Source organism: Panthera onca, chromosome D1 (assembly GCF_046562875.1).
Source record: "Panthera onca isolate mPanOnc1 chromosome D1, mPanOnc1 haplotype 2, whole genome shotgun sequence".
Classification (NCBI taxonomy): domain Eukaryota; kingdom Metazoa; phylum Chordata; class Mammalia; order Carnivora; family Felidae; genus Panthera; species Panthera onca.
This window is the reverse complement of record NC_138348.1, coordinates 26326535-26345401: the sequence shown is the minus strand read 5'-3', so window position 1 is coordinate 26345401 and position 18867 is coordinate 26326535. Positions and strand designations below refer to the sequence as shown.

General features: G+C 47.3%; 1 protein-coding gene across 16 annotated transcripts in view; it reads left to right on the top strand.

The window, feature by feature from the left end:
* Positions 1-18867, top strand: part of CD44 (CD44 molecule (IN blood group)) — a 90802-nt gene that overhangs the window by 2594 nt on the left and 69341 nt on the right. The gene's annotated exons all lie outside the window — the stretch shown is intronic.

Sequence of the window (18867 nt, the reverse complement as noted above, 5' to 3'; positions counted from 1 at the left end):
TGTTGAGAAAGAGGGGTACATCAGAGAGCTCTTGGGGGTGACAAGTGCCCTTCTGCTCCCTGGGAGTATTAGAGACCCCTCTTCCTGGGAGTTAGGGCTTTGGCTGTGTTTTCCCAGGTGGAGAAGCAAGAAATCCATCACTACTGAGGTTAGCATCAATTAATTCAGTTATTCCCCAGATACCCATGGGACATCTCATTTCCTGCCAAGGCGCCGTGCCAAGTAGGTGTGTGTGAGGCTGGCGGCCAGTAAGAAATGGTTCCATTTTCTTCCAAATTGCCCCACGCAGAAGCAGCATGGGCAGCATGAAATTCTTAAGTTATGACAGATCCCCTTCCATTCATTCAAAAAGTATTTCTTGACTCATTGTCATAGACTCACCAATGGGGACTCCAAGGACCATTTAGAAAAACCCTTCTTTTTCCCATGGAGGAAGCAGACCCTGAATAGGAGGGAGAAGTGACTTTCTCTCTCGCAGCAGACTTAGGGCTGGACATCTTCCATCCACGGGGCTCTGAAATACCCCCATCACCAAGGACTCCACCTCTGTCCCCGGGGTGAGCCTAACACTGGTTTCACACCCTAAATGCTACCTTCCACATTCACTACAATTTTTTATTTTCCTCTATAATATACACGGTTTGAGCTTAAGATAAAGAATAATGGTATATATTTCTTACCACAAAACAAAAGTGCTTCTCGAGGAAGAGGCTCTGTACTGTCCTAGGGCCTCTAGGGCCTCCTTGGAGGATGGCTAAATCCCTCAGAGTTAAGAGCACCCCTGTTGTAAAAGCCCGACGCTCCTATTGCAAAGTAGGGTTCTAAGTCCCAGGAAATGCATTTACTGAGCACTGGCTTTGTGCTAGGCATTCCGCCAGGGGGTTTGAATAGATTATTCTATGGAAGCCTCATGACGTGCTAAATATGTTTAGTTAACCCCATTTTCTAGATCAGGAAACTGAGACTCAGGGAGGTGTTATGACTTGCCCAAGGACACACAGCTAGTAAATGGTGGAGCTGGGATTTCCCATTGTCTAACACCACCCCCCCCCCACCCCGTGTTGGACTCCAATGCTAACGCCCCTTTGATTCACTGCTTTGGAAATTGCATGCGTATGTCGTTCCCATATCCTCCCCATCCCTTGTGACCAGCTAACGTGAAGCCTGGTGTGAATGGCTTTCTCGCTCCGCCTGGCAGGCTGTGGACTCCTGGCTGCTCTACCGTGCCCTACCCTGGACTGTCTCTCCCTAGGCTTGGCCACAGCTGTCAAGAGATGCCAACCTAGTTATTTGTGACTAAAATAAGTCAATTCCCTTATCAGCGTCCAGCTGCCCTTCTAGACATGCTCTCATTTGCAGGCTTGGAAAAAAGGGAGAGGCTGTTCCTTGTCTAAGAGACAAGTTAGGGCAATGTCCTCTGCCTGAAAATGAAAAAAGAGGGCCTGCCTGCGGAAGCCCTCACCCCAACTCTGCCAGCATTTTGGATGCGTTGACCCAGAAAGCCCCTCCTCACATGCTCTCTGGAAACCTTCAGTGTTTGTTTAGCAGACTGTACGTGCCCCAGAGAGGGAAAGTCTTGAGGACCCGGGTGGCAGGCTGACATGGGTTTCTACAAAAGTCAAGGATCTTAAACTGAAAGGCAGAGTGGAGCAGTCTCCCAGGTGGGATTTGAGATCAGTTTGCAGTGTCCAGGCTGATGGTTCCAAGCTGGGGTTCCCTGACAGAGTAGAGGTGGGCTGGTGCTGTATCTCCCCATCACTAGGTCCTGGCTGGGGCTGGGCTGGGGCTGGGGCTGGGGCTGGGGCTGGGTCTGGGGCTAGGTCTGGGGCTGGGCTGTGCTGGGGCTGAGTCTGGGGCTGGGCTCGGTCTGGGCTGGGGTTGGGGCTGTGCTGAGGCTGAGGGCTGGGCTGGGGCTGAGGCTGGGTTGGGGCTTGGGCTCAGCTAGGGCTGAGCTGTGTTTCCCCAGCACCTCTGTTTCAGCCAACTCCACCCAGAGTCTAAAAAGGAAGTGACTCTTGTGAAAGAAGAGATGAAGCAGGTGGCAGATGCTGACAGACAAAGCATGTTTCTCAAAGGGGATCTTTTTTGCTTCAGAAAGAAATTCTGGGGGATTGCACAGTGAGAAGCAGATGAGTCAATTTCCTTTGTGTCCCTGCTTGAATGGGAAGCACACTAGTGTTCTTTAGAATCATCAGGGTAGACTAGTGCCTCCTACCTTAAATTCAAACCCCACTTTTCACCCGCTGAGCAAGTTGAGATATTTTCTTTAAAAAATGTGCTCCCCCAGGGGCACCTGGGTGGCTCAGTCGGTTAAGCGTCTGACTTTGGCTCAGGTCACGATCTCGCGGTTTGTGGGTTCAAGCCCTGCTTCGGGCTCTGTGCTGACACCTCGGAGCCTGGAGCCTGCTTCGGATTCTGTGTCTCCCTCTCTCTCTGCCCCTCCCCTGCTCATGCTCTGACTCTGTCTTTCAATAATAAATAAACGTAAAAAAATTTTTTTAAAGTGTACTCCCCCAAAGCTGGCCATCAAGGGTTTGGGAAGCCAGACCAATCCGGCAGAGTTAGGAAGGGGTGTTTCCTAGTCTGTGGTTGTGGAATCTGGCTTGGCGTGGATAAAGTGATGGTGCATGCCAAATTTTCTAGGATAGTCAGGATTTCAAATGTGCAAATGTTCTACCAGTTGACGCATGGTGTATATTTTGACGAAGTGTCTATATACTTTTCTACCAATAAATGTATAGCTTCATGTGATTAGAAGTCAAAAACTTCACAAGCATCTTACATAAATGAATTCACATCCTTACAACTCCTTAATCGAGTGCCTGATTACATTGATGTCTGTTTCCAAAAATGTGTGCTTTGGAGAGAAATATTTAATATTCCTCTGCTCGGGGCGCCTGGGTGGCTCAGTCAGTTGAGCGGCCGACTTCGGCTCAGGTCACGATCTCGCGGTCTGTGAGTTCGAGCCCCGCGTCGGGCTCTGTGCTGACAGCTCGGAGCCTGGAGCCTGTTTCCGATTCTGTGTCTCCCTCTCTCTGACCCTCCCCCATTCATGCTCTGTCTCTCTCTGTCTCAAAAATAAATAAACGTTAAAAAAAAATTTTTTTTTAAATATTCCTCTGCTCTACACTTCTTGATCTCTCCAATATGTGAAGTACCAAGACAAGCTATATATTTGACCCTTGCTTGCTAGATGTGGGCATGCATCCATTGTGGGTGTGCTTCTAAGTATGTATGTGTCGGAGCCCATGTGTCTACACGTAACGTGAATATTGCTGGTCCGTCCTTAAGAATTGATCAGGTGTTTTCTGTGGGTCCCACACTATGCTGGGTACTACAGAGGAATTACGTGTCTGAGGCTGGCACTTACAGCCAAGAACCTCGGGGTGCTACAGATAAAGCATATAGCACTGATCGATAGCCGGGCCATTTTAGACTGTGAGGCTAACAGCATTTCTGAGCTGAGACCGAAATGCTGAGCTGAGCAAAGGAGACTGGAAGAATCCATGGAGGAGAGGAAGTGGCAATAGGGACAAGATAGGATTTGAATACGTGAAAAAAACAGAATGAAAAAGGTGTGTGTATTTCTGTTACCCTGCTATTAATTTACCTGCTCTCTAATATGTTAGTCAACTAGACAGTGTATTCAGCAAACGTCTACCCCATGCCTCCTCGGTGCACCAGGTAGTTTAGGCACTGGGGGGGCCCATTGTCAGAAGGCCACAGTTCCTCACCCCTGACTAGCTAGCTCACGGTGTATGTAGTATTATATGGTTTCCTAGCTAATGGGCGACCGTGTATCTCTGGCTTCCACATGCTGGATTCTGGTAGTGCACCTGCCCTCCCGGAGTTGTGACAACCAAAAATGCCTCCAGGCTTTGCCAAATTGGTGGTGGTGGTGGGTAGAGCCATCCCACGTTGAGAATCTGGTGTCATAAGATGGCAGCCATTCCAGTAACCTCACCTCTGATTATGTGGTATCTGGTTCTCATAGGGCCCCAGTTAATTAGCCTTAAAACCCCACCGTAAAACCATGCAGGGAGGCCTTTTTATCTTTTGGGGCCACACTTCTAAAAAAGGGGAAAACCCAAAACCATCCTATCTTCTATTACCCGTCCTCTTCAGCACTGTGGGAGCCCTCTGACATCAGGGATTGTATAACATTCTTTCTTTTTCTTCCTTCCTTCCTTCCTTTCTTTCTTTCTTTCTTTCTTTCTTTCTTTCTTTCTTCCTTCCTTCCTTCCTTCCTTCCTTCCTTTCTTTCTTTCTCTTTCTTTCTTTCTTCCTTCCTTTCTTTCTTTCTTTCTTTCTCTTTCTTTCTTTCTTTTTCTTTCTTTCTTCCTTCCTTCCTTCCTTCCTTCCTTCCTTTCTTTCTTTCTCTTTCTTTCTTTCTTTCTTTCTTTCTCTTTCTTTCTCTTTCTCTTTCTTTCTTTCTTTCTTTCTTTCTTTCTTTCTTTTTCTTTTCTTTCTTTCTTTCTCTTTCTCTTTCTTTCTTTCTTTCTTTCTTTCTTTCTTTCTTTCTTTTTTCTTTCTTTCTTTTCTTTGGTGGTCCCAGATCCAAGGGTTGGTTCTAGCTACTGGTAACTGTTGAACTGAAATGAATATCCAGATATAGAAATAACTTTGTCTTGTGTACAGAAGCATGCTGGACAACATGCATAGGATGCAAATACATCTGTGTGTTTATGGTAACAGTGGAGATGGCTGTTTTGCTCAGGGCAGGGCGGAGAAGGGCGCTTGGCCAGTCAGCTGCCCACCACGGGGTTCTTATTTGGTCTGCCCCAAACAGGGAGATCACCCGTCTGTTTGTGGTTTTGGTGGCTGCTTGCTGTGGCTGGGTACGTCTGTCTGAGGACAGGGTTACTAGCTTCTTGGGCCAAGAAGGGAGTGGGAGCCAGGCAGATGATGACTCCAACCCCTAAATTTAAGCCTCAAAATAAAACACTCCCCAGCAGCAGCCCACTTGGAGGTCCGGTTATTTTGGAGATGCTGCTCCGAGGTTAGATTCCTTGAGCACCCTCCTGACCCCCCTGCTTCTGGAAGGTGAAGGTGGTGGCAGCTGGGAGAGAAGCTGAAGAGCTTCACAGAAGATTCTTGCCTTCTCTGTGGGTCTCCTGCAGCCCCTGAAGGGGCAAGCCTTCTGATGGGGAAGCCCGATGTCTGATGGGAAAGCCACACTGGAAATAGCAAACCGTGCCTCCTCGCCATAGAGCTCGCCAAGTCTGGAGTTGCCCACACCTGGGACAGGTCCTGCCTACCCAGGGATCGTCTGCCCAGTGAGACTCAGACACGGGGGAGGCAAGCGAGGAACGAGGGGAGGGTGTCGTGGGGGAAAAGAACATCCCGAAGCCAGACCTTCCCCAGTGCTGTGCACTGGCTGCCTGGGTGTGTCCACCCAAGGCAAGTGGCCCTCCTAAGTGCAAGTGTGGGCAGACAGGTCCTAGGTGGGTGGGGAGGGCTGAGTCACCGAGGAGGTGATTTGCAAAACTCAGGCCCCAAAACTCTTCCTCGAATCTGCAGCATTTGAGAGTATAGGTTAACTGCAAAACTCCAGCCGGGAGAGACTATTCCCATTTGCTCTGGTGTCATTGCCAGGGTCCTCTGGAGGTGCCTCTAAGTTCGTCTTTCTTCCCCACAACCTTTCTTGACAGTTAGAGAGAGCTCTTGTACCTTCTGCACTGGTTTCTTTGCAGTGCGTTGTATAGTTCTGAGATAACGATCACCACAATTAGTAACAATAGTAAATACGAACTGAGCGCTAGCCATGCGCCCGCACCGGGACCTTCTGTTTCCTATATACTTACCTTGTTTAATCCATACGCCAACCTTATGAAGTGGTGCTGGTATTATCCCTCTTTTAAGCCATAGGGAATTTGAGTAATTTGTCCACGGCTACAGAGCTGGTAAGTGATGGAGCTGAGATTCGAACGTAGGGGGTCTGGCTACTGGGCCCAAGCTCTCAGTCACGGCATTACTGCGCTTCTCTTAGTACACGAAAATGTCAGGGCCCCCAGAAACCCGGATGGCGATAACTGGTAGTGCTCTGGTTGTTTTCATACACTCCATTCGGGAGTCAGGTGTGGGTTGGGCCACAGCGTCCACACAGCTAGCTTTGCCCTCCCCTTCGTATACATGATATCAGAAGAAGGGGCTGCAATTGCAAATACGAAGAAGAAGAAGTGGCCATGGAAAGTTCTCCCCATTCATACTCTGAGCGACTCGTTCATTCCAATTCCTGCATAGAAGTTCTTCTCTCCTCTATATGGTGGGGAGTTAGGGAGGGGATAGGATCGACAGGGATGGTGGGTTGAGTTATTTGTTCATTATCACTTCATTACGTGTCCCCCGGATGAAAGGCAAAGGTTGCTTCTTGGTGCTTCCCCACCATCTAGGACTTCGGCTCCCGAAGGGACAAAGCTGGAAAAGGAGTCAGTCAAATAACAGGAACGTGTTTGCCCTCAGTGCAAGGGTCCTTGGCCCGGGGCCTTCTCTCTACCAGCTAGAATTGATGAGGGAGGGAGGCAGCTCAGAGAGGAATCGGGAATCAGGCTGCACTCACCCTGCATGGGGAGGTGGGGGAGAGGGGCAGGGTTTCCTCTGGGTGCTTCGCCTGAGAAACAAGCCACCCAAAGAAAGCTGGAGGCAAAGCCCCCTGGGGACGTCCGACGCGGTCTGTAAGAAGGGACCTGTGCGTTCGGCCTGAGCTCGGAGGTTCATCAGATTCCTTACTTGTTTGAGTGTCACTTGAGCAGGTCTGCAATGCCTTCCATGACACCAGTCGTGGATCTGGGCAGCACCTTTTTCCACCTCCTCTCTCAGAGAGCAGCTGGCGAGCCATCGGGGTGATGACAGTAAAGCGTCTTCCCCAGTGCTCATCATTGTGCAACTTGAGATGCCCGGGAGAAACCAACACTTTCATGTGACCGGTACCTGGTCTCCTGCCTCCGATCTAGAAGGTGGTTTCTGCCCAGGCCCCTGCCCCCAGTCTTCACACACTCCAAAAGTAACAAACGAGGAACTGCCATCTGCCAGTCACAAACACTGGCATTGCTGAGCGTGAGGTTCGAGAAGCAGAGTCCAGAAGAGCTGCACACTATCTTACAGCCTGCAGGGGACCGGTGGATGTCACTGAGTCAGGCCCACAGCCACCGGCTTGTCGCACGGTCACGTTTTCCTGCAAAGGGAAGGCCACGGGTTCGGGTACCTACCAGAGTGCTGTTCGCACAGAGGTAGACCAGACTTGAAGAGGGAATCGGCACTGTCATAGAAGTCTTTTGTCCAGAAGTTCATCTTTGAGTGGATCTTCTGTCGAGGACAAGTTGTCTTCCTAGTGTCAGCCTTGGAGGTCAGGTACATCCCTCCAGACTTCCCAGAGTGACTTTTACTCTTCTCTGTTGTCTTGTTCCTCCCTGATAACTCATGAAAACCCCACAAGCGTATCTCCATCTAAAAGAAAGAAGTGCGAGGGATGCCTCTGAGCTGTGTATGGCTATCTGTTGTCTTTCACTGCTGAGCATATAAGCTCGTTATGGAAAAGCTCATGCTTTATGTACATTATATACATTTTTGTATTGCTGTCGTCCCCAGCTGTCAGTTCTGCAATTAATGTAGATGCTCAATAAATGTTCAATGGCTGGGGCACCTGGGTGGCTCAGTCGGTTGAGCGTCCGACTTTAGCTCAGGTCGTGATCTCGTGGTTCATTACTTTGAGCCTCGCATCGAGCTCTCTGCTGTCAGCTTGGAGCCCACTTTGGATCCTCTGCCCGTCGCCAACTCTGTACCTCCCCTGCTCATGCTTTCTCTCTCTCTCTCTCTCAAAAAAAAAAAAAAAATATATATATATATATATATATATTGGATGACTGACTGAATGAATGAAATTTCTAGATTTGGCAAAGTAATCTTTCTCATTTACCTTCAGTGATTTGTATAGGTTGCGACTAATTCTTTTTCATCCTTTTTTTTTTTTTTTCTTTCTGGTCTATAGAAAACTTTTCGTTTGACTTTTTCTAGTGTCCCTTGTAGTGATCCTCAAACCTCCTTGAAATTGTTTTTCTCTGCATTCTCCCTCATTTGAGTGTATCTTTCTTGAAGTCTGATATGTCAGGCAAGGCAGGGGAGGTTCCCAGCTCATTATGTTTTGTACAGTAGGACAGGGATCTTGATTTCCTATACATCTGTCTGCTGCTATGCTCCAGCCCTCCCTTCCAAATCTGGTCTCAAGTATGAAAAACCCCAAGCCTCAAAATCATGTTCTCGGTGACACTTAGGGAAAAGATGTTGGCTTTTGGCCACTCGTTAAAAGAAAAAAGGGAGTTGTTTCTTTCAGTGGTTGAAAAGCCTTCCATTCCAAAGACCACTTGGGCCAGACCAGAGGTTTACTGTGGTGCAATGGAAATGGAGTTTGGCTTTGGAGGAGTCCTATGTAGAAGGAGTAAGAGCTGTGAAAAGAGACAGACCTCAGGTTGATTCCCCCCTTTGCCACTTTAGGGTGGCGTGAGCTCAGGCAGTGCACGTGTTAAGTGTCTAGAACAATGTTTAGCATGTGGTTTCTAGAGCTAAGTGTCTGGTGCATAGAGGTGCCTCGAAAATAAAAATGACTATTATATTATTATGTTCCAGTTTGCTGAACAAATCATTTCACCCCTGTTTACCTTTAATTTTCCATGCCTAAAATGAGAGGGCTGGATTCGAGTTGATCTATAAAGTCCTTTGCAGGCCTCATGATCTATAAATCCACCTCTCCGTGGGCCACGAACACCTAAGCCTCATAAAACTTAATGGAAAGAATAACACGACTATAATGCAATGCCAAAAAAAAAAATTAAAAAAAGTGATGCCTGGTTTGTATTAAATGTCAGAAGTGAATTATTAATCCATGCCAGCAACAAGTCTATTCATCCAGTGACACTCTGAACCTCAGGGGGCAAGCGTGGCTCTCGGGAACAAGGTGCCTTGTTCAGAGGATTCCACTGGTTCCTCTCAGTCACTTGGGAATGGGCACATGAAGAAGCTTGGGCCAGAGAAGTTAGGAACATGTCTTAGTCACACAGCTAAAGATACAGGAAGCCAGTCCTGGGATTACCTGCAGGATCTGAATGCAATACCCTTTACCTTAAACTGTAGTTAAAAAACAAAACAAAACAAAACAAAACAAACCATTGTGTCAAGTGACCAGAAAATCTAACTCATGAAGAAGAGGAAAGATTATGTCCTTCACTCTCTAAGTTCCATGAGTAACTTGGATTTCTCAGCCTTCCTCAAGGGAATGCTATAACGTGTTGGTGCAAAACAAACCATAATATTCAGCCAAAGCAATGCGTAGAGGGTGAGCTATAGTAGCCTATGGAAAATAACTAGGGTGGCAATGGGGGTCTTAAAAAAAAGAGCAAACAAAACATAATATATATGTGTGTGTGTGTGTGTGTGTGTGTGTGTACACACACACACACACACACATATATATATATATATATATATATATATATATATATATATACATATACATATATCTCCACACAAACATACATACATACACACACAAGGCACGGGGCAAGGCAGACTTTTTAGATGGCAAGTTGCTGCTTCTACTGATAACTTTCCAGATTCCTGCTAAGATATTTATTTCTTTTTCATAAAGCCAGAGAAGCCCTTTTGCTTAGGAAAAGAAAAAAAAAGGAAGGAAGGAAGGAAGGAAGGAAGGAAGGAAGGAAGGAAGGAGAAAAGAGGGAGGGGGGAAGGGAGGAAGGAAGGAAGAAGTAGTGAAGAAAAGGAAAAAAGGAGGTCATAAAGATAGCACTACTTAGGAGCTTGCCAAAGTGGGTCAGAGACTAAATGCCCTGTCAGGGTTCTGACCTTCTGTCAGTCACTTAAAGTCCTTACTGAGATCACATCCATCCTGGGTGTGCCCATTTCACATCCATCTGGAATCCGCCCACCAGAAGCTGAAATAAAATGCCAGATGGGTTCCGATCTCTTGTCATACGCAGTGCCCTCAATTATTGCTTGGTCATCTGTGGCCAAGATGCCATAGCCAATCCCATAGACACAATTCTAGGAGAAGTGACAACCGCACGCAGCCAGTGGAGGTTTGGCGTTTCTCCCTCTTAGTCACAGGACTGTGGGCACCACTTGCCTTACGGTTTGCCTGTTTCCCCAGTTGTAAAATGGTGATAAACTCGCTAAATCAATCCACTAGAACATGTGGTGTCATTGGCGCCATGAAAAGAAGTGAGGGGGGGTGGAAGATCTAGTTTCTGTCCTCACAGAGCTTATTACAGTTTTGAGGGAGAAAAGCCAAACAGATGAAAGAACTCTACAAGACGATGTATCTTCAAGCACTAGAAGATGACTCTCTGTGAGTGGTGAGTGTGCAGGCTTCATGGAAGAAGTGGGATTTGATGATGAAGTGGATGAGTGTGTGGAAGAAAATGGACAGAGAGAGGAGAGAATAGGCAACCCACTGAAGTGCAAAGCGTGAGCTGAAAGTTTCAAGTGGGGGCAAATACATCTGGCTTGATGGGGTCAGGAGAGGGCTCAGCCTGCCAGAATAAGAGAGGCCAAGCTGAGGAACACCGAGGGATGGCGCTGGACAGCTTCCAGGTGATCAAGTGTCAGTGGCACCATCTGCAAGATCCAGTTCTGCCCCCGGGAAGTTCTCACGACGCCCTCTTCAGAGGCCGCTAGACAGAGTTCAGAAGTGGGGCAGTCCCAGCACTACTTGGGATAAAACTTCAGCAGCTTTGACTGTGTTGGAGAGTGGCAATTGAAGAGAATCCTAAGCAAGCCCCACAGTACCAACAGCAAATAGATTTCAGCTCACATACCATTTCCCATTGGTTATTAGAGGCTACCTGGAGGGCTGTGCTCAAGAGCTAAAGCTTGACTCAGCCTCAGATGGTGCTGTGATCCATTAGTGCTGTCTGCCACAGGGTACTGTGATCCATTAGTGATGTCTGCCACAGGCACGTTATGGAAGGCTCAACCCCTGTCTCACAGGGATAACATTACAGTAGAGCAGCAGGCTTTTCTAGTTTTCCATTCTGATGGCTGCATGTCACTGGGACTTTACCCACTCAAGTCTAGTCAGCAAGTCTTTCTGTAGACTCCGCCTCCTTCCAGAAGAGTATAAATGCAGTCTCTTACCCAGAAGAGTTGAAGGACTTGAGCCTTCTCTCAAGATTCATTTGCACTGCTTTCCCGTCACCCCAAGTGAAGTTAGATGCTGAGAGCCAGGAATCTCCTCTGTTTGAACCAGAGCCAGACTCCTTGGCAAAAGGCCCCTTCTCCACATCAGCTTCTCCATCTGCAAACTGAGAAGACAAAAATGATGCCTCACCCATGGGGGTGATAGGAGGAATAACTAGCTAATGTGAGTAAAGGCTTTGAAGATCAAAGGGTTGTAGGCACACGTTAATTACAACTTTTATCAGCCCTGGAGCCTCTGCATTCTCAGCTGCCACTTGGGGCTCTTCTGTGCCTCTTCTATGCCTCCCAAATGCAAACAGCAACAGCATTCCACAGACTGGCCCCTCTGGGTCCTGCTTGTAAGATCCAAGTCAAGAAGGCTGGATTCTGAACTCCGGGCGGGCAAGCCCACCCTGGGCCACTCAAGTTTCCCACTACTCATGCCCAAGGGAGAAAGCAAGCTTACTGCCTGGGCAGGCACCATGAGATAGAACCAAGGTATAAACAAAAGGCTCCACCAAGAGTCACCTAGAAATAGCCCCCGGGTGAGATTAGGACACTCTGCTCTAATTCCCACCATGTCAAAGCCTAATTGTGTGACCTTGGGCTACTGGCTTTATCTGTCTAATGCTTCACTACACTGTGTGAACCACCGGGGGATAATAATCCCTCTGCCTCCCCTGGCCCTCTCCACCTTTGCCTGCTGGTGTGAAAGTGTTTTGTGCTGGTAGGCAGGAGCACGTGATATAGAACTACAAGGTCCTATTATTACTGGAGGTAACTTTCGCCTCTATCTCTGTCTCCCGTTGCTGGTTGACCCCAATCATTGAAATTGTATTCTTTGGAATGTTCACCAATCTCTTCAGAGCTTCTGTCCCCTCCTGGGCAGGGCTTATCTAGGAGGACATGGTATGTGCTCAGGCTTCTCGGTTGTGCCATTTTCTGAGGCCTGCAGAGGCAGTCAAACTGGCAGGAGACGGGGCGGTGCCCTGTTAAGTTGAATCACAACGCTCCTGCTAGGGTAACTCGGTAAAAGTACCAGAGGCAGGGGTAGGAGGGTTTTCAGATGCTTTGCTAGGGCTTAGAAAGTGCCAGCTGGCCTGGGCCCCCATAGCAGCAACAAAATATGGATCCAAAGAGGGAGACGAGGAGAAAGGGAGAAAGGACCCTACGTTATCCTGCGCTAGTGACAAAAAGCCAAGGATGATGGCATGTCAAAATGGGAAAGGATGCTGGACATTATGTGGCCCACTCATTTATTGGACAGGTGAGGGAAAGACGTCTCAAAGATTCTGCAAGTGACTTGCCCAAGGTCATGTAACTAGTTAGAGTCAAATCCCTGGCCTTCTGATTCTCAGTCTAGTACCCTTTCCATTTCGTACTTTGAGATGATAAAGGAAAGGCACTAGACAAGAGGACGCTGGCTAACCAGGGCCAGCAGACTAGCAGGACAAAGAGAGGAAGCGGAAAGGGTATTGGGTTTTTTAACACAATGGAACATAGTGTAGGTGTTTACACTTCACCAGAGCCTTTATTGTTCTTGGACCTGGTTTCCTGTGCCATACCTTGTATACCCATATTTGGTGTTCATCTTAATCCTTTTTGACTTAATGAGCACTTGGAAACCAGAAAGCCCAGTGCAACCTGGCCTGGCTTTTGCCCAGCCTCTCTGAGCAATTCTGTGAGCTGAGTCAATAATCAGTGGTTTTCAAACGATTCATTTGTTCCCTCGACACATGTTTATTGAACCATACTATGTGCCAAGCGCTCTACCAGGCACTGGGGATACAGTTTTAAACAAGGGAGACACGGTTTCTACTCTCACGGAACTTACAGTCTGTCTGGGAAGACGGAGAGCAAACAGGTGGGTTTTCCCGCATTGAATGGCAGTTGTGGCAAATGCTGTGCTGGAGAAGCACGGGGTCGCTGAGAGCATGTAACAGGGAGGCCTCCTCTGATCTGGAACATCAAGGGAGATCTCTGAAGCCCAGTGGTATGAATAGCAGTAACTATGCTCACAGGATGTCCCCAGTTCCTTGGAGGCCCTGTTTGTTGAGCTTCTCAACCCCAACAGTGCTCAGGACCAAGAAGCAGCCTGGTGGCTGGGTCCAAAACCCCTTCAGCCACCCCAGCCAAGGAAGCCCCTCCTCTGGCTGTCTCACACTTGGCTCACTGAGTAAGAGAGCAAGGAAAGGAAGTTCTACTCCTCAAAATTCTGAAAGCGACTGATTTTATCGTGTCTGTCCTGAAATGGACAGTGGTAAAAAGAGAACCATGGCACTCTCCAAGCTGAGTGAGACTTCGATGATGATGATGATGATGATGATGATTATCTTAATGAACGAGACCTTTAGAAGTATGTGTTGGGGGAGGCAAAGTAACCCAAACTCTGGGAACCAAAAAGTGTCTTATGATGCCGGAGTTATTTTAAGCCACGGGAAAAAAATTCATAATTTACTTAGGAATCTTGAATGTTAAGCCTTGGTTTAGGGTCAGACCTCATTGATTTTATTGCAAGTTTCTCAGGGGTTTTTTTGTTTGTTTGTTTCTGTTTTGTTTTGCCTTGTTTTTGAGCACCTTGTTGATCGGAGCTGGGGCCCGGGGTCTGGTTCATGTGAGCACAGGAGGTCGTTTGCAGGATGGCTCCCAGCAGCCACACGGGTGCCTCTGTTGGGTCCAGGCAGCGGGAACAGGCAAGAACCCTGGGCGCAGATCTCCAACACCTGGCTGAAAGGCCCCAGACTCCTTTATCTCCTTTGTTGCTGGGAACTACTTGGAGATGATGTGTCCCCCGTGTAACTGCTGTCTGTCACACGTGTCTTGGTATACCCGTATCGGTGCGAGCCAGCCGAATATCTCTGTAACAGAACAATGGAACAGAAACCCTCGTAAAATGTTATCTTGCACAACAGAAATATGGAGGCCGGATGATTTTAGGAGCTCGGTGATGTTATCAAAGACCCAGTTTTCTTCCAACTTCCCATTCTGCCATGCCCATTGTCTGCCTGCAGGTTAGCCCTCTTCATAGTCTGAAATGGACTGCCAAAGTTCCAAGCATCCTGTGAGAAAAATAACAGTACCTAGCAGCAGAAGGAGGAATGCCTATTCACGAATGTCTCTCCCCCAAAGTTGGAGGAACGGCTCTTCCAGAAGTCCTCACTTCCCTTTCCTTTTCATTGGAAGAATGGGGTCACATGCTGAGACAGAACCAGGCACTGGCCAGGAGAACTCTGACCACCCTGCTTTGCTTAGACCAGTCATGATTCGCCCGCTGGAGCTGGGAGTTGGGGCCTCACACCCCCTGAAGCACGAGTTTGGGATTTTGAACAAAACCAAGATTCGATTAGGAGAACTTTGTTGCATTAGTAACAATGTCTGTTAACAATGAGTAAGGCCCCGGAGGGCGTCCACCCATCTAGTAGAGTTGTGGTCAGAGACTGTATCTACAGTAAAGGAAAAAAAAGCAAAGCTAAGTTCTTGTGTTCCTAAGACACACCCTCCATCTTTTCGTGAGAAGACACGCCTAATGGATAGAGTTCACATGGGGGACACACTGCATTTTGAGACTTTGTGGCTTATACTCAATCATAAAGAGCTGCAACTTTATCCTGTTTTCTCTCCCCGCAAAAAGCGTATCAGGGAATAACCTTAAATCTGTCGTAATTTACGAGAAACAGTCAATCGTTTGTGCGCTTGAGCCCTTTATTATTAGAAACTCATTACTGCAACCTATCTCATCACTGCTGGAGCTGCATCATGCATGAGGACCACGAATCTGCAGTGATCCATTTAGAAAGAATTACCATGACCTTGAATGAATATCTCTTCCTGTAAATTATGAGATGATCATCCCCAAGGGAGATAGCTAGCTTCTCGTTTCTATAACTAGAGTGTTTTAATGTGTGTGAAGGGCCTTCAGCTCCATTATATAATCCAGCCCTTACATTAACTTCATGGTTAGCATTATTACCCTCCTGGATAGACGACAAGTGTAATGACTTTCTTAAGGTCATACGGTTAATTAATGCAGCTTTGGGATTTGAACCCTAGTTTTCCAGTCCCGAAGATGATGTCCGTGTCACCGCACTGTGTTGGCTTCCAGTGGGCCTGACTGACTTCCTTTCGAGGAATCTGAAATTGACTTTTTAATTTTATATTAATAATTGCTCTTTCATAAGCAGGAAAGCACCTTCCTGATAATTTCTTCGAGTCTGAAGTTCAAGGGTCTAACATCTTAACATTTTAATAAGCCCAAAGATGAACGGGAGGGTTTTCTGGGACAGTACCCTGCCTCCATGCAGCTAGCTCATGAATCTAGTAAGTAGTATGTGGGGACAAACTTTGGGATTTTGTTTTGTTTGTTTGTTTGTCTGTTTTCACCTAAATATCATTAAAGGATTTATGATGACTGCATCCAGGAAAGAGAAGCCCAAGAGATGTTTAATGCAGACCTCGAGGAGGGGTCTGCTCGTGTTGGGTATCTAATGACGAAAGAGCTGGAGGAAACGGATTCTATTAAACCAGAATGATTTGTGGTTTATTCCGAGGGTGAAGTTTCTGACCATGAGGCTTGCCGAGCATTTGACTGGCTGGCTAGTTCCCAGCCTACCTTCAGTTCTCAGCTGAAACGGCATTTCCTTAGAGAGACATCCCTTGGGGACAGCAAAGGCCTTGGGGAAGAAAGGCTTCCCATTGGACTAATTACTCAGCACCTTGTACTTCTGTTATAACATTTTCCGTGCTGTGCTGTTGACGTGTTTAATATCTGTCTTTTTCTATGAGCCATCACCTCCCCTGGGACAGTGACCTGGCCTACCTTACTCAATGCCCGGGTCCAAGGGCTCAGCACACAGGGGCTGAATGAAACCCTGTTGAATGAATGAAGCTGAGACTGGAATTCTCTTTCCTGAAGGCCTGTGTCCACTTCAGTGTTGGGGTGGTTCTGTGGGATTGTAGTTTACCATCGTGGATTCAGGCTGTGATCTCTAAATTCAACCAACAGCACTTTATCTGTCTGTCTGTCTGTGTCTGTCTGTCTGTCTGTCTATCTACCATCTATATACCTACCTATTATCTTTGTATCTATCTATGTATCTATGTATCTATCTACCTATTTACCTACCTACCTATCTGTGTATCTATCTATCCATTTATGTATCTGTCACTTTATCTATCTATCTATCTATCTATCTATCTATCATCTATTGAATCATCTTTCTATCAGAATAAGAGACAAGTGCTTAAAAGCAAAAGAGGGTCAGCAAGCAAGCCACATTTCTCACTCTCTCCTTCTTCATGGTGCACACCACCCAATTCCCACCTCCCCTCCTTATTAGTTGGCATCATCTAAAAAACAGCGTCTCCCATGACTTTCTGCAAGGGCACCAAAGGGAAGCTGAAGAGGGGCAATGCCTGACCACTCAAGACGGATGTGAAAGACAAGGAGGAAACATTTTCTGTTTCGGTAGAGGAAAAATGAGGCAAGGTTTGGGGGAAGCATGCCCTGGGTCCTCTACACTCTTCTTGCTGGGGGCACAAGGAAGGACCTCCCATGGCTCCCTCTGGGACATATTTGGGGCAGCTCTCTCTTCTTTCAAACAAGTGTCCCCATATAAGCCCCAGTGTTCCTTTAGGACTGTTTCTCAGGAAACAGGAAATGTACCCTATTATCTCTTTGAGCTTCCTGTTCTTTATGTTGTTTGGAAGGCAAAAGTCAACAATCACTTCTGCATTGTTTGCTTTGTTAAAAACTGGAGAATTAATTGGGTTTCTTCTCCAAAGGAGCTTCCCATACCCTCTGGAAGGCTTTCAGAAACCAACCTCTCTTCCAATAAGCCAGTAGGGAACGGTGTCTCTTAAAGCCAGGTTTCCTACCTGCTTCTAAAGGGCTGGCTTTGATACAGTTCAGTGCCCAGGGCAAGCGCAGGCTGTCAGGGACGTACAAGGGGAATTTGAGTCTGGTGTCCGGAAACTCAGAAGGCAGTGTGGGTGCTAGAGTTAGGCCTCGGTTGGAATCCTACCGTTCATCAATTATGTGGCCTTAAACAATTTACATAACGTCCCTAAGCCTCAGGTTTCTCATCCCTAAATTAGAGTAATAATACCTACTTGTCTGGTGGTGTTAAGGATGAATGGGATCATTTGCATGAAGCCCTTGACAGAATGACTGGTGTGGAGGAAGCATTCATCAGTAATCATTGTGATCACTGTGATTATTAGACCCGGGACCTCTCCCCCATTCAGCTCTGACTTCATTTCTGCTGCACCTGAGAAATGCTTCCCGCTGCCTTTGGAAGGTTTTCATTCCATTTCTGGGCAAAACATTAGCCAATGGACTAAGATTGAATTTGGTGAGGAGGGCGTCCCAGAGTGCTGACACCAGCATGTGCTTACTGGAACGATTGCTGCCAACCAGATAGAGAAGCCTGGGATGTTCCGGGAACCTTGGCCAGCGTGGTGGCTGGTGAAAGCGAATGGGGAAATGCACCGCAGGTCTTGTCTTGTCTTGCCAAATGACGGTCGGTCTCCTGGGCTGCTTGTCTCAGCAGGACCAGCCTCTTCCTGCCTTTGGTCCTGGGAGTTGGTGGTGGGGCCGGCGGAGGAGATGGTATTTTCCTCCCTCTCAGGTAGAAGTGTTTCTTTACAGCGCTGTTCTCCAGCCTCACGGTATGGAAGGGCCCTGAGGGACAGTTTAATGCGGTAGCTTCCTTCTCATTCTGGAAATTTTGGAGTTTCCCAGAGCCCACTTCCTCCCCAGAAGCCCAAGCTTGGAATTTCCTGGTCGTGGATGAGGGGCCAGCTTCCGAGTGCATAAAGGGCCCAGCCATCAGTCACTGGGGGGGTTCAATTCTCTCATCTCCAAAAAGACCATTAATTGCCTTTACCTGCTTAATTCTGCTAGGTTCCAAAGAAGGGAAAATCTGGCCACTCCCAGCCACACGTCAGAAGTGGCTAAGGATTTTGCACCTTTTAACGGGAGTGTTGGCACTTTTCTTGGATTCTAATTTTTGCTTTTAATTTCACGAGAGTGTGGCTGTGGACTGTTGTCCAGGCTGAAACGGAAGACTGTTGAAGCACAAATGGTTTTTCATGGTGTAAAGATATCAGAAATGAGAACCTGGGGATGCCCGTGGTATCAGGGAGAGCTAAGGCCAGTCGTTCAAGATTTATCTCCCTGTGGGAGAAGGAAAAAGCTTGACATTTACTAAGCACCTATTATGAAACAAACCCAATGCTGCCGCCTCATGTATATTTATGATCTAACTCCCATAAACTCCTCTTTGAGGTACATACACAGCCGGTATCCACCGAATAAATGATTGAATTTCATCAGAGCCATTTTACAGGCTGAGAAACTGAGGCTCATAAAAGTGAAGGAACTTGCCAAAAGATGGCTCAGCTCTCATGTGGTGGGGCTGGAATTCAATTCGGGGCTCCCCTCTCCCTTTTAACATCACACCACGAGCTTCCATTCAGCTTTATAGGGCATTAATCCTGTTCTTCCATCCCCAGAAGCAGAGGTCTTGAAAATTCAAAGCATCTCCTTTTCCTGAGAGTCTGGATTTTTCTGGCTGCTTGCAAATGAAGGGCCTGGAAACAGTTTAGAATTGCCGGGAGATATCTTCGGGAAAGGAGGTGGTGGGAACTGCTCTCCCTTCCCTCTTGGTAGGGGCAGGGGGA